The following is a 13,551-nucleotide window of genomic DNA, read 5'->3' as shown; positions in this document are numbered from 1 at the left end:
GGAGACTCGCTGCTCTTTTGGGCTCTGGGATCTGCCCCCCCTACAGAGCAGGTACCCAGAGACTTGGAGCCGTGCTGTGGGGTGGTGTCGCACAGCTGTGCCCTGCTGCCAGGGGACTGCTAATTGCAGAGTCCTTGATGGCAGTGGCCACACGCTGACATGCTCGTTTCATGGAAAAGTGAACTCAGTAACCAGTCTGGCTGCTTTGCCATCACTGTTCAGTGACCTGCGTTCACATAAGCTGGAGGCGTTACTCAGGGCCTCTGGATCTCAGTTGCTCTTTTCCCCGCAGAGATACCACCTCACATGACTCCTGGTTGTGGCGAGACCCCGCCGCCCTCCCACGTGGGGAGGAAGGGAGATCAGAGAGAGAATCGGGGGTTGAGTATTCTGAGTGCAGCTGGTCCTTCTGGAGGTTAAGTAGCTTCATGAGGAACATAAACAAGGCACTATCAGTGCTGCCCAGGGGTTCACTCACTCCTTAATTTGATAATTAATTCTGCAAACATTAATGGAGTTTTTCTCACATACTGGGCACTCTGCTAGGTGCTGGGGGTCAGGGAGAAACCGGAGGATGAAAAAGACATTGCTTCCACACTCAAAGAGCTCACAGCCCAGTAAACAGATACTTAATGCACTTAGATTGTTTCCCAGAGAGGCCTGATGTCCAGCAGAGGTAGCACAGAAGAGGAGGTGGCTCGGGAGGGTGGGGCAGTGGGAGTAGTGAGAGCGTATTTGGGTCTAGGTTGACTAGGAATGCGATAGGCCAAGAGAGGAAGGTCACTCCTGGCCCAGAAAACATGTGCAAAGGCCCAGAGACATGACAGTGCAGAGCATTTTGGAGGAGTGTGAATAAAGACAAAATGTGGCTTGAGTCTATGGTGTGATGGGGCTGGAGAGGTAGGCAAGGGTCAGATCGTGCAGGTGCCTTGCTTAAGGGGTTCACCTCTATCCTAGAGGCCGTGGGGAGCCACAGAAGGGATTTAGGCAGAGGGTGGCATAGTTTGTATGTTTTTAAAAATTTAGGTCTTTTAAAAAAATTTAAATTAAAACTTTTTTATTATTGAAATATAGTTGATGTACAATATGATATGTTACAGGTGTACAATATAGTGATTCACAATTTTTAAAGGTTATGCTCCAGTTATAGTTATTGTAAAATATTGGCTATATTCCCCATTTTGTACAATATATCCTTGTAACTTATTTTATACATAGTAGTTTGTACCTCTACTACCTCTGCTAATCCCCTACACCTATATTGCCCCTCCCCCTTCCCTGTCTCCCCTGGTAACCACTAGTTTGTTCTCTACATCTGTGAGTCTGCTTCCTTTTTGTTATATTCACTAGTTTGTTGTATTTTTTAGATTCCATGTATAAGTGATATCATACAGTATTTGTCTTTCTCTGTCTGGCTTATTTCACTTAGCATAATACTCTCCAAGTCCATCCATGTTGCTGCAAATGGCAAAATTTCATTCTTTTTTATGGCTGAGTAGTATTCCTTTGTGTGTGTGTGTGTGTGTGTGTGTGTGTGTGTGTGTATAGATATAGATAGATAGATAGTTGCTTCCATATCTTGGCAATTGTAAATAATGCTGCAGTGAACATTGGGTGCACGTATCTTTTCGAATTAGTGTTTTTGTTTTTTTCAGATATACACCCAGGAGTGGAACTGCTGGGTCATATGGTAGTTCCGTTTTTAGTTTTCTAAGAAACCTTCATACTGTTTTTCACAGTGGCTGCACCAATTTACATTCCCACCAACAGTGTACAACGGTTCCCTTTTCTCCATATCCTTGCCGACATTTGTTATTTGTAGACTTTTTGATGATGGCCATCCTCACAAGTGTGAGGTGATATCTCATTGTGGTTTTGATTTGCATTTCTCTGATTATTAGGGATGTTGGGCATCTTTTCATGTACCTGTTGGCCATCTGCATTTCCTCTCTGGAAAAATGTCTATTCAGTTCTTCTGCCCATTTTTTTTTTTTTAGTTGTCTGTTGCCTTTAATTAACATCTAAATAGATACCGTATTCTTCTATAATTACAATATGGAAATGTCTATGAATAAAATAGATAAATTTTTTGTCACATGCCTAGGAAAGAATGGTGGCAGTAAGATTCATCCAAGGTTTTAGCAGCAACATCTACACAGCCAGGGCATGGTCAGTGTCTGGGGACAGAGGTAAATATCTGCAATCTATGCATACCTTTTTTTTTTTTAATTAATTTATTTATTTTTGGCTGTGTTGGGTCTTCGTTGCTGCGCGTGGTCTTTCTCTAGTTGTGGTGAGTGGGGGCTACTCTTCATTGAGGTGCATGGGCTTCTCATTGTGTTGGCTTCTCTCGTTGTGGAGCACAGGCTGTAGAGCGCAGGCTCAGTAGTTGTGGTGCCTGGGCTTAGTTACTCTGCGGCATGTGGGATCTTCCCAGACCAGGGCTCGAACCTGTGTCCCCTGCATTGGCAGGTGGATTCTCAACCACTGTGCCACCAGGGAAGCCCCGTGCATACCTTTGATTTCTTCTTTTAATGCCTGATTTACCATCTGGTGCTGTTGGACCATTCTCTTCTCCTTAAGTTCTTCCAATTCAATTTGAATTTCATACATTGCCCCACAGCCTCCTGAAATGTCAGTGACTTTGATAGCTGTAGCTCGAGGAAACTTTTCTTTGAGAATTTGGGTCACTTTGAGCTCCCCCTCAGTCTGCGAGGCAAACATGCACTGAGCTCAGTGGAGAAGAGGAAGGCGGTGGGTTCCGCTGAGCAGAGTCGCTGCCGCGGCCTGGCTCCACGCTGCTATGACCGGCCAATGTGGCCTGCCGTCCTTCTGCCCTTTTTAAAAAAAACATAATTAATTAATTTTTTATACAGCAGGTTCTTATTAGTTATCTATTTTATACATATTAGTGTATATATGTCAATCCCAATCTCCCAATTCATCCCACCACCACCACCCCATACCCCACTTTCTCCCCTTGGTGTCCATATGTTTGTTCTTTACATCTGTGTCTCTATTTCTGCCTTGCAAATGGGTTCATCTGTACTATTTTTCTAGATTCCAAATATATGTGTTAATATACGATATTTGTTTTTCTCTTTCTGACTTACTTCGCCCTGTATGACAGTCTCTGGGTCCATCCACATCTCTACAAATGACCCGATTTCGTTCCTTTTTATGGCTGAGTAATAGTCCATTGTATATATGTACCACATCTTCTTTATCCATTTGTCTGTCGATGCCTTCTGCCCATTTTTTTTTTCTTTCCTCGGTATGCGGGCCTCTCACTGTTGTGGCCTCTCCCATTGCGGAGCACAGGCTTCGGATGCGCAGGCTCAGCATCCACGGCTCACGGGCCCAGCTGCTCCACGGCAGCACAGGCTCCGGATGCGCAGGCTCAGCAGCCATGGCTCACAGGCCCAGCCACTCCGCGGCATGTGGGATCTTCCCGGACCGGGGCATGAACCCGTGTCCCCTGCATCGGCAGGCAGACTCTCAACCACTGCGCCACCAGGGAAGCCCCTTCTGCCTATTTTTTAATCGAGTTGTTTGGTTTTTTGATGTTGAGTTGCATGAGCTGTTTATATATGTTGGATATTAACCCCTTATCGGTCATATCGTTTGCAAATATTTTCTCCCATTCAGCACAGTTTGTGTTTTATATTAACTGCTGTGGAGTCTACATGGTGTGGCGGAAGGAGCACTGGAGTAGGGGGTCTAGGGAGCTAGATTCTAGATCTGGACCTAGCAGCTGATTGACCTCAGCCAGGTCTAGGCTTCAGTGTCCTGGTTTGTAAGCAGAGAAGGCTCCAAGAACTGTCCCAGCTCTGACACTCTCCACACCCATGACCACCTCTGTTTTTGGCTCCCACGCCTTTTCTTCTGTACTTGTCTCTCTACCTCTGGCCGCCTGACCCATGTCTCCTGGCTGTCCCACCTTGCTCAGCAGCTGGTAGCAGCTGGAGGGAGAGGGGTGAGTTCTTCAGGAAGAACGTGCACCTCTGACCCTCATAGCTCACAGTTGCCTGGCGTTTTCCAGCCCTGCAGGAATACCTTCTCTCTGCACCCTCCACTCGCCCCCCACCCCTGCCCCAGCCCAGCTGGCTCCCCACAGCTCACAGTCCTGGGCCCAGCTGGGTTTCTTCAATGAAGCAATTCATTCCCCTGGGCCTAACCCTTCCCCACGCCCCCAGTCCACTTGGCCCCAAGTGACAAGAGGCAGCTGATTTGGAGTCACCGCCCGGAAGCCAGGGACATCTGTGTGGAGAGATGTCAGTGCCTTTGGCCTGTACAGTCTTTTTCCTTTGCTTTGACCCGGGTTTTAAAAGCTTAGCAAGTCATCAACTGCAGTGGTTGTCCGGGAGCCCCAGCATTTGCTCTTCCTCTCAGGGACCCCCAAGCCACTTCTGCAGAATTGAAAACGGCTGTGGCTGGAAAGACAGGTTTTCCTCACAAGCATCATTTGTTCCACCGCCTTTGCGGGGTTATCTCTCTGATCCTAGAGCTTCTCCAGGCTGAGGAGCCTGGGGGGAGAGCTTGGCTGCAGTTTCTGTTTTCCTAGGCCTTTGATCACACCTGTTATATTTAAAGGCTTAAACAATGGATTCTAAACAAATAAGTATATGTTCAGTCAGTGGAATGAGGAATTTAAAGGTGACTCAGACTCCCCTCCCTCCCCTACCCCAATTCTAATCCCCCCCAATTCTAAGTGCTATTTACTACCTGAATGATGAGACCTGTAATGGAATCATTTTGCTTGATTCTCCTCTCCTTGGGAATTTGGCATGGTATTTCATTCATTCACTCACTCATTCATTCATTCGAGTACTTATTGAGTATCCACTACTATGTGCCAGGCCCTGTGTGAAGTAATGGGGAGAGAGAGACAAATAGGACCCAGACCCTGCCACAAAGCAGCCTAGAGTCTGGGGTGACTACCCAGTGGGAACCTGGGGGCTCCAGCACAGTGAGTTCCATTCAGACCTAGAAACTCTAGCTGACAGTCTTAAACCCTGTTTCTGGAAAACAGGGAAATAGAAATAATGCAAGAGGGAAGAAATGTGGGTGAGGAGAGTGAGATGAGGGCGGAGGAAAGAGAGAGATGGAAGAAAGGAAGCAGCAAACTTTCCCACGAGAGACACAGCAGACGGCCCCCCAGGTCCCTGCGGCAGCTCACAGCCACGGGCAGCAAGAACCCAGCAGAGGGGAAGGCCCTCCGCTCCCTCTCAGCTCGGCCCTGGCAAGCTGGGTCATAGGCAGGGCACTTCCTGCTTGGTGCCTCAGTTCCCCCATCTTTAAAATGGGGCTTTGGACTGTGGGATCTCGGAGATCTTTGAACTAGCGTTCTGTGACCGGTGCAGGACATAGTAGATATGGAGCAGGAGCCCAAATAAAGGCTCTGGAAGTAGAAGGAAGTGTTCCCCTGGCTTCTCTCATCTCAACACTGAGACACCCTTAGGTGTCTGGGGCCTGTGGGTGTCCTGCCATCCCCTCGCTAGCAAGAGGTGCCTTCTGGCTACTCTCCTTGCTGAACAGTGGAAGAAGGAAGGTTCTGGGTCTCCATGTTTGTATATTTTTCTGGTGTGGACATTTTCTTCTTGGAGTTTCTTTTCTTCTTCTTTCTGACAGTAAGGCCGCTTGAATTGCTCCAGGTACAGGGTGACTCTGCATGGCGAGCATGCAACATCTGATGCATTGGACTGACTCCTTGGCAGACCTGCATCTGGATGCCCTCAGATGCTGTCCCATATGCCTCGCCCTGGGGCCAGGTCAGACTACTGAAGCCCAAGGGTCACGTTCCGAAGGGTTCCAGTGCAGGTCACACTCATTGATTGCTAAAGAAAACAATGTTTTGGCAACACAGTGTTCTAAGAATTGGTGTTCCTAGCTGTGTGACCTTGGGTAATTGCTTAAATATTCCAAGTCTCAGTTTTCCCATCTGTGAGATGGGAGTGGCTCTCCCTATCTCTCAGAGATCAAATAGGAAACTGCAAGAAAGCGCCTCCTAAGCGGGGAGGCTCTAAACTGACATCACAGGGCAATGATTCAGCAGCAAATATATTCAGCCTTCTCCATGGTTACAGCCTCTTCTGTGCTGAGTAATTCAAGCCACAAAGGGTTAAGGCAGCTAGGCATGAGATTGTCCATAATTGATGGAATAAACCTTAAAGGAGTGACCTATAATTGCAGTTAATCCAGGCACTGTGACACTGCCCTGTTAAAACTGTCTACCAATGATTACTTTGATCTAACAAAATGATGCCTGTCTGTGAGCCTGGTAGCAGGGACCCTGGCCAAGGGTCTGCAGCACTGAGCACCACCCCTCCCACTGGACAAGGTGGGTGTGGGAGCTGGGAGACATGGAGGCCAGAGGGCAGGGAGGGGCCCCCAGTTCTCTCAGACCCTAAGGCAGCAAATGCTACACATGTAGAGTGATCGTGTGATTCACTCTACATATGCACTGTCTAAATGAGGACACTTTTGAGAGTATGATATTAATAATTGCTACTCACATTAATAATTATGCTAGACAACAGACAGAAGCTGGTCTCCCTAGAGCAAACCTGGATATGTATGGTCAACATGTGCATAGACTGTTTTGAGCTCCTGGGAATCCCTAGGTGGTTGAGCATTTCCACAGTTATGATTTGGTCTTCACAATAACTCCGGAAGGAAGAAAGGATTTTTACTCTCATTTAATGGATATTAAAAATAGTGCTAGAGACAAAGCAGTCCAGCTCTGATCTTTGCCATGGCTTCCCTGGTGGCTGAGCCAATGCAGGTTGAGGACAGCTGGCCAGGATCAGGGAGCTCTGGGGCTGGGGAAACACGTGGTGCTCAGAGGGAGAGACCCAGCAGCTCAGGCTTCAGAAGAGCTGCAGCAAAGTGATCATACCCACGGAGAGTGCAGGGCACACTTCCCAAAAGGGCCTTTGCCAGGGTCCTCTCCAATCCTGAACTTGGAATCAGAAGACTCCTCCCTTTACTAAGCATGTGATCTCAGCTAATTGTGTGATCACTGTGTGCCTCAGTTTCCTCATTTGTCAAGTGGGGACAATAATTCCTTGTTGTAAGGATTAAGTGAGATCCTATATGAAAATGGGTGGGCTCAGAGACTGACATGTCATAGGTACTCAGTAAATCCTTGTAGAGTTTGAATCTGGAGAGAGTTCCCAGAAGCAGTATCCTTTAGGGAACCGTGGGGATCCTTCTGTCTTGGGCCAAGTAGGGTGGATGTGCTCCAGCCTTGAGATCGGGGTTGCCTCAAATTCTTGCAGGGAGGAGGTGGATAAGAGAAATACTTGGGGGAATTGAGAGCTTCCTGACTCCCCTAAGCTGTGATAATCTACTGCATGCTCTGTGCGAGGTGGGGACTGCACCCAAGGAGGCTTCAGGCCTTGTGATTCCCTTGAAGCTCTGCACACATGAGCAGCCCACGTTGGCCAGCAGCCCTGGCCTTTTAGGCTCGAGGATGAACTTGCTCGGACATGGGCGGGAAACACGGCTCCTGTGGTGCCCTGTTGCTGGAGGTGATGGCACCTCAGAGCCAAAGGTAGGCGGGTTGGCAACAGTTTGGTGCCAGAGAGCTAGTGAGTGAGAAAGAGAGATAAAAGTGCCACGTTCAGCCTATTAATAGCCGTGTTTGGTCTCCCCCACTTCTATCAACATCGTCCATCACATCCAAACAATCGAAAAGCTTGTGCCAAATGGCTAGGAGTTAACAACTCATGGCTGTGCTGAATTTCTGAAAAACAGTATTTCCACTTCTGATGCAGCTTTGAAATGCCAATTGTTCCATGCCAACTGGTTATTTTTCCAGACCATTTCCCTTTATTTATGTTTAAGCTTTTAGAGTTTTAGGCAAAAAGAAGATGGAGAACCCGGACTAGGTGACTATTATTTCTCCTGATTTGCCCTTGAGAGCCATAGAAGAAACGTTCATTCCCCAAACGTGAACTGAGGACTTGCAGAGGGGTGGGAGAGGAATCAGACAGGGGTACTGCCCCTTTCAGGAGTGTGCGACTGATGGGCAGGCAGAGTGGGGACGTGGGAAAAACACCAGCCCAGGCCTCAGAAGACTCAGGGCAAGATTAGCCCTTTCTGTTACTGCTGTGTGGCCTTGGCTAGGACAGAGCCCCTCTCTGGGCCCCCATTTCCTTGCCTGTAAAGTGGGGGGAGTTGGACTAGACGGCCCAGGAGGCCCCTTCCAGCTGAGTCTGTGCGTTGGGTTGGAGGACTTGCTGTCTCACGTTTACTGGCAAGAGTGCGGGTGTGGAAGTGGAAGGAGGGTGACGCTGTCCTCGGGCTGCTGCTCTGGGAAGCCTGGAAACGTGGCAGGGGAAACACAGGACAGGGCTGTTCCTGATCCGGGAAGCTCCAGCCTTCAGAGATGTCTGTGGAGCCTGCCAGGCGGTTGTTTCTCTCACCATATGTGATTTCTGGGCGTCTTAAAATTTTCATTTGGCCCAAACATTGCCAGGCTCAGGGGTTGATTGTACCCTGCGTGGGGATGGAAGTGGTCTTGCCTCTGGGCACCAGGCTGGGAGTGGGCAGAGAAGTGGGCTGTGCAAACCTCTGATGAGGTTGGAAGGTGTAGGTGGGATCATGGTGTTGCTTCTGCCACCGCAGCAGCCTCTGGTGCGGAGAGAGGCAGGGGCTGGAGGGTGAAAAGAGGGAAGAGAACTGGGGGAGGGGGGGTGATGGGGCTGAGAGATGAAGGGTGGGGGTAGTCTGTAGGCCTTGCTTTGTGTCTTTAAAACCAACACATGCTTCTCTGTGGCTGTCAGGTGGTGAGAATTCTTATTTCAGATTCTATCCATCTGAAGATGCATTTACCGAGTTCATTGCAATTGGTTGACCACAGCTCCTGCAGAGAATCCAAGAGTCTGGTGTATGTCCTGGGGCAGGATGGGGAGAGAGAAGCCCAGTCCTGGGTCAAGCCCTGTCTGGGCTGGTTCGGTTCTAGCTGGGAACCCAGTGTGCACACACAGCCTTCTGCAGAGCAGAGTGATTTCCTGCTGTTTTATTGGTTTGGGGCCCAGATAGGTTTTTTTTTGTTTGTTTTGTTTTTGTGGTATGCGGGCCTCTCACTGTTGTGGCCTCCCCCGTTGCGGAGCACAGGCTCCGGACGCGCAGGCTCCGGACGCGCAGGCTCAGCGGCCATGGCTCACGGGCCCAGCCGCCCCGCGGCATATGGGATCCTCCCAGACCGGGGCACGAACCCGTATCCCCTGCATCGGCAGGCGGACTCTCAACACTTGCGCCACCAGGGAGGCTCCCAGATAGGTTTTAATAAGAGAAAAGAAAACAACTTCAAAGCAAGCCATCCAGAAAGCACAGTTATTTGTCCCCAACATTCTAGAACATTAAAAAAGGGGGGCTCCTGCAAGTTGGAGGAAATATGGGGGCCATGGTCTTGGTGAGGGTAGCAGTAGATATTTGCAAGGAGAACCCATCATGGTGATGGCAAACTGAGCAGCCTTCTGGCAGGGCTCTGCCACACCTCGTGGGTGAAGAAAGATTAAGTGATTCTCTGTAATTGAGGACCCCCCAAGTTGCCAGGATGCATGTTCTGACTAGGACAAGAGACCTTTCGTATGTGCTTCTCCCAAGATGATGGCAGGGACTGGGACCTTCAGAATGAGATGCATAGTGACAGGTGTGCATTCATCAAAGCTGGAGAAGGCTGTATGGGCTTTTTGACACCACAAGAGTGATGTTAATTGCTGACTGGCCAAGAGTGCTCACATTCCACAAGCAGAGGAGGATGAAAGGTAATCAGGAGCAGATTGTTTATTGGAGAAGGAAATAAAGTGGCTACGTGAGAGGTTTGGAGGTGACTTCCAGTATAAGGATCTAGGCTTTTGGAGAACAGATAAATTTAGAGTTGTTATATCTTCAGAAACAGGGGAGACAGGGTGGGCAGGGATGCCTACCCCGTGAGCATAAGCCTGGGGGACCCAATACCCAGGTTCTAAGCTTTGCTTCAACACAGGCTGGTGTTTGATAGGGGCCGAGCCAGCCCCACTGGGCCTCAGTGTCCTCATGTAGAATGAAGGGTGGGGATGAGCTGACCTCCAGGGGTGCCTCCAGGCCTGGTGTCTATATTTTTATTGGTATTTGTCTTGGGGAGGGGCTCACTTATTGAGGACTTTTGCATAGGCACATATGATGCCAAAATCAGAATGAGGCTTCACAGAGGCACTTGTTTGTTTAGCTTTATTGGGGGCTAAGCACCTGAGAAAGCTGAAGCCAGATCTGTGAAAAAGTCAGAGCCTTTCCAACATAGAGATAGGCTGCCTTGATAGGAAGTGAGTTCCCTGTCCCTGGAGGTAATCAAGCAGAGACTGAATGACTATATGCCAGGAATCTTACAGAGGAGAGTCATGAGCCATTTAACTAGATGGCTTTTACATTTCCTTTTTTTTTTTTTTTTTTTTGCGGTACGCGGGCCTCTCACTGTTGGGGCCTCTCCCGTTGCGGAGCACAGGCTCCGGACATGCAGGCTCAGCGGCCATGACTCACGGGCCTAGCCTCTCTGCGAGGCTGTGTGGGATCTTCCCGGACCGGGGCACGAACCCGTGTCCTCTGCATCGGCAGGCGGACTCTCAACCACTGTGCCACCAGGGAAGCCCTACATTTCCTTTTAACTCTAAGGAGCTCCACTGCTTATGCATATGACTAACTGTTCAACAGAGTCTCCTCAAGGCTATGATGTCAGCCCCAGCCTTCTGCACTTCTTTCTTGTGCCCCTAGAGCAGCAGTTCTCATCCCTGGCCTGCACATTTGAATCGCTGAAATAGTTTTTTAAATGCCAGTGTCCAGGCCTCACCTGCAGAGATTTGATTCAATTATTCTGGGGTGGGGGTCAAGGTCCCTCAGTTCTAGAATGGCCTGGGCTGTTGGTGCCTGGTGGGCATCCTTCCCACCTGCATACTCCCTGATGGGGTGAGGAGACTCAACCCCCCTCTGGTTTCATTCTGCCTTGGTATAGAGCTCAAAACTTTGACCCTTCCACATTCATTCACCCAACAAACATTTGTTAAGTGCTTATTTCATGTTGGAAGAGTCCTAGTAGGCCAGCTCTTGGCTACTTTAGGAGCAGCAAGCCCCAAACTGCCTTCAGAAAGACCTCATCATGTGTATTCCTACCTCCTACACTTAGCACAGTGCCTGGCACATGGCAAGTATATAATAAAACATTTTGACTGAATTGCATGGAATCTTTGCCGATGTTGTAAGTGGGGCAGGAAAATAAATGATAAGCAAGTGTGCAGTAGAGAATTCATGATATGCCATTTCCCCTCTGCTCAGACCTTGTAAAGGAAATCATCTCCTTAATTGGAATTATGTTTGTGGCCTTAGGGGTGACCCATCTGACTTGATATTTTGGTAGCGTGGTCTCCCAAATGACCATTTTTTCCTCCTTGGGGCATCGCACAGCAGGAGAGCCGAGGCCTGGGGCGGATGATTTCTTCTTAATTGGGGTCGTTGTGCTGGTTTCACTAACCATTACCAGGCCACCCTCTACTCAGACCCGAATGCCCTTGTGTTAACTGCATGTTGTCCCTCAGCCATCAGGTTCCATCTCCTTCTGGGAGTGACAAAGTGGAGGGCCACAGAGAAATGAAACTTGACTTTATGATGTTGACTTTTTGAGTTTCATTTTGAGACCATTGGCATCCTTCACTCCACAAGCATTTCCTGCCTGCCCGCCCCATACCAGGCCTGGTCTGGGCTGCACTCGCAACAACGATGCAGACCCCCAGCCCTGATGTCAGGCTGGTGACTGTCTGTCATGCTACTAAGTGACCGGGGTTTAATGGTGACATGACCGGGGCCTCATCAGAGAGTGGGGTGAGATGGGGAGATTAGTCCTGCCCAGGAAAACTGGGCATGGAAGGCGATGTTCTGATGACAGGCAGCCTGTGTGTCATGAGACTCTCTGGGTGGAGAGAGCACAGACCTTTGGGTCTAACTTCTGCCTGGGTTGGAACCTGACCTCTACTCTGTCCTTGCTTGGGGATGGTGGGCAAGTGACGGAACCTCCCCGGGCCTCGCATGGGGTTGTTCCGAGGATCTAAAGCAATTACAACAGCGCCTGGCAATGGTAAGCGCACAGTAGATGTAGGCTGTTGTTTTTATCATGTTCCTTTAGTTGTATTTGGGAGTTCAGGAAGGAAGTGTCTACCTCCTTGACACATCTCAAAATTTTGTTCCTTTCATTCAGATATTCAGCATTCAGCTGATACTTATTGACCTGCTATGTGCCGGACAATGTCTGAGGCGCCAGGATGTAGAAGTGGACAAACAAATTTGTTTTGTTTTGTTCTGTTTTGGTTTTTGCGGTATGCAGGCCTCTCACTGTTGTGGCCTCTCCTGTTGCGGAGCACAGGCTCCGGACGCGCAGGCTCAGCGGCCATGGCTCACGGGCCCAGCCGCCCCGCGGCATGTGGGATCTTCCCAAACCAGGGCACGAACCCCCAGGGTTCACCCTCCTACCCCATCGTGACAGCTTTGCCTGTTTCCCCTGTTTGCAAATTGGACATCCAAGGACGCAGAGGGTCTGAGTGATTCCATTCTGGACCATGAGTGACCAAAATAGGTAGCTGACTTCTGGTAGGAGCCAGGCTGGGTAGTCACTCTGAGAATGCCAGGAAGAGCCAGGGATGTACTTAAATCAGGCAGCTCAACCTGGGACCATGAGCCTGAGCTAAGAGATGAACATGAGGGTGAAAGGTGTGGAGAGTGGACAAGAATGAGAGATTATGAGAAAGAGGCAGGATGAGAGCAGAGGAAGGAGGAAGGCAGGGGCTTGGCACTGGTATGAAAGCACCAGGTTGAGGAAAGAAGCTCTGTCTCCTCAGAGAACAGCAATCATGAATGCAGTCTTCCTGGCTAGTGGATAAGGGGCTGGTTTTAATTTGCATAGCATTAATTAGCAAGTGTCTAATTAGGACAACCATTACAGAGCCACAGTATTAAGCTGATGCTGAATGTCAATCAATTTGGGAGCCTCTCCATGAAATTGGAGGAAAAGTTGACCTTATTAAACTGAAAAGATTTCTAAATCAATTATTTCCCAAGTCGAATGCACAAAACGTAAATCTTAATTCAGTAGATACAGACTTTAGATGATATTACCTCTTCCCCTTTAGGGGTTCCAGCCAGTGACAAAGATCATGAATGGATCACATATGTACACACACACACACACACACATACACACACGCACACACACGCACACACATACTTTGGGGAAGGCACCTGCACATCTTTACCTGATATTTAACTTCTGTTCAGTGCCCCTCTAGGACTCTGCCTGCATGGTTTTCTGTTATTTTCAAACGTTCCAAACAATATAATACATTTAGCTTCAAAGTCTCTGGAAAATCTACCGTAATCATTACAATTCTGGCTTGTCTTTGGAAGCTACAAGGCGACCGGGAGAGCAATTTGTATGGCTGGCTCAGAAGCTGGGAACACACTCCATCACAGTCTGCACAGCCTCGGGGGAGGAAGGGCTAGAGCAGTTCTGAGAAGCCTCAT

At 48.9% G+C, this 13,551-nt stretch overlaps 1 protein-coding gene and 1 pseudogene across 1 annotated transcript in view; one reads left to right on the top strand and one right to left on the bottom strand.

Moving 5' to 3' along the window:
* Nucleotides 1–13,551, top strand: part of KCNN3 (potassium calcium-activated channel subfamily N member 3) — a 170,620-nt gene that overhangs the window by 32,904 nt on the left and 124,165 nt on the right. The window lies entirely within an intron of this gene.
* Nucleotides 2,171–12,509, bottom strand: LOC132483700 (bolA-like protein 3; annotated as a pseudogene).

The sequence above is a fragment of the Mesoplodon densirostris genome, chromosome 2 (genome assembly GCF_025265405.1).
Source record: "Mesoplodon densirostris isolate mMesDen1 chromosome 2, mMesDen1 primary haplotype, whole genome shotgun sequence".
Lineage (NCBI taxonomy): Eukaryota > Metazoa > Chordata > Mammalia > Artiodactyla > Ziphiidae > Mesoplodon > Mesoplodon densirostris.
The sequence above is the reverse complement of the archived record's forward strand: the minus strand, read 5'-3'. Positions and strand labels throughout refer to the sequence as shown.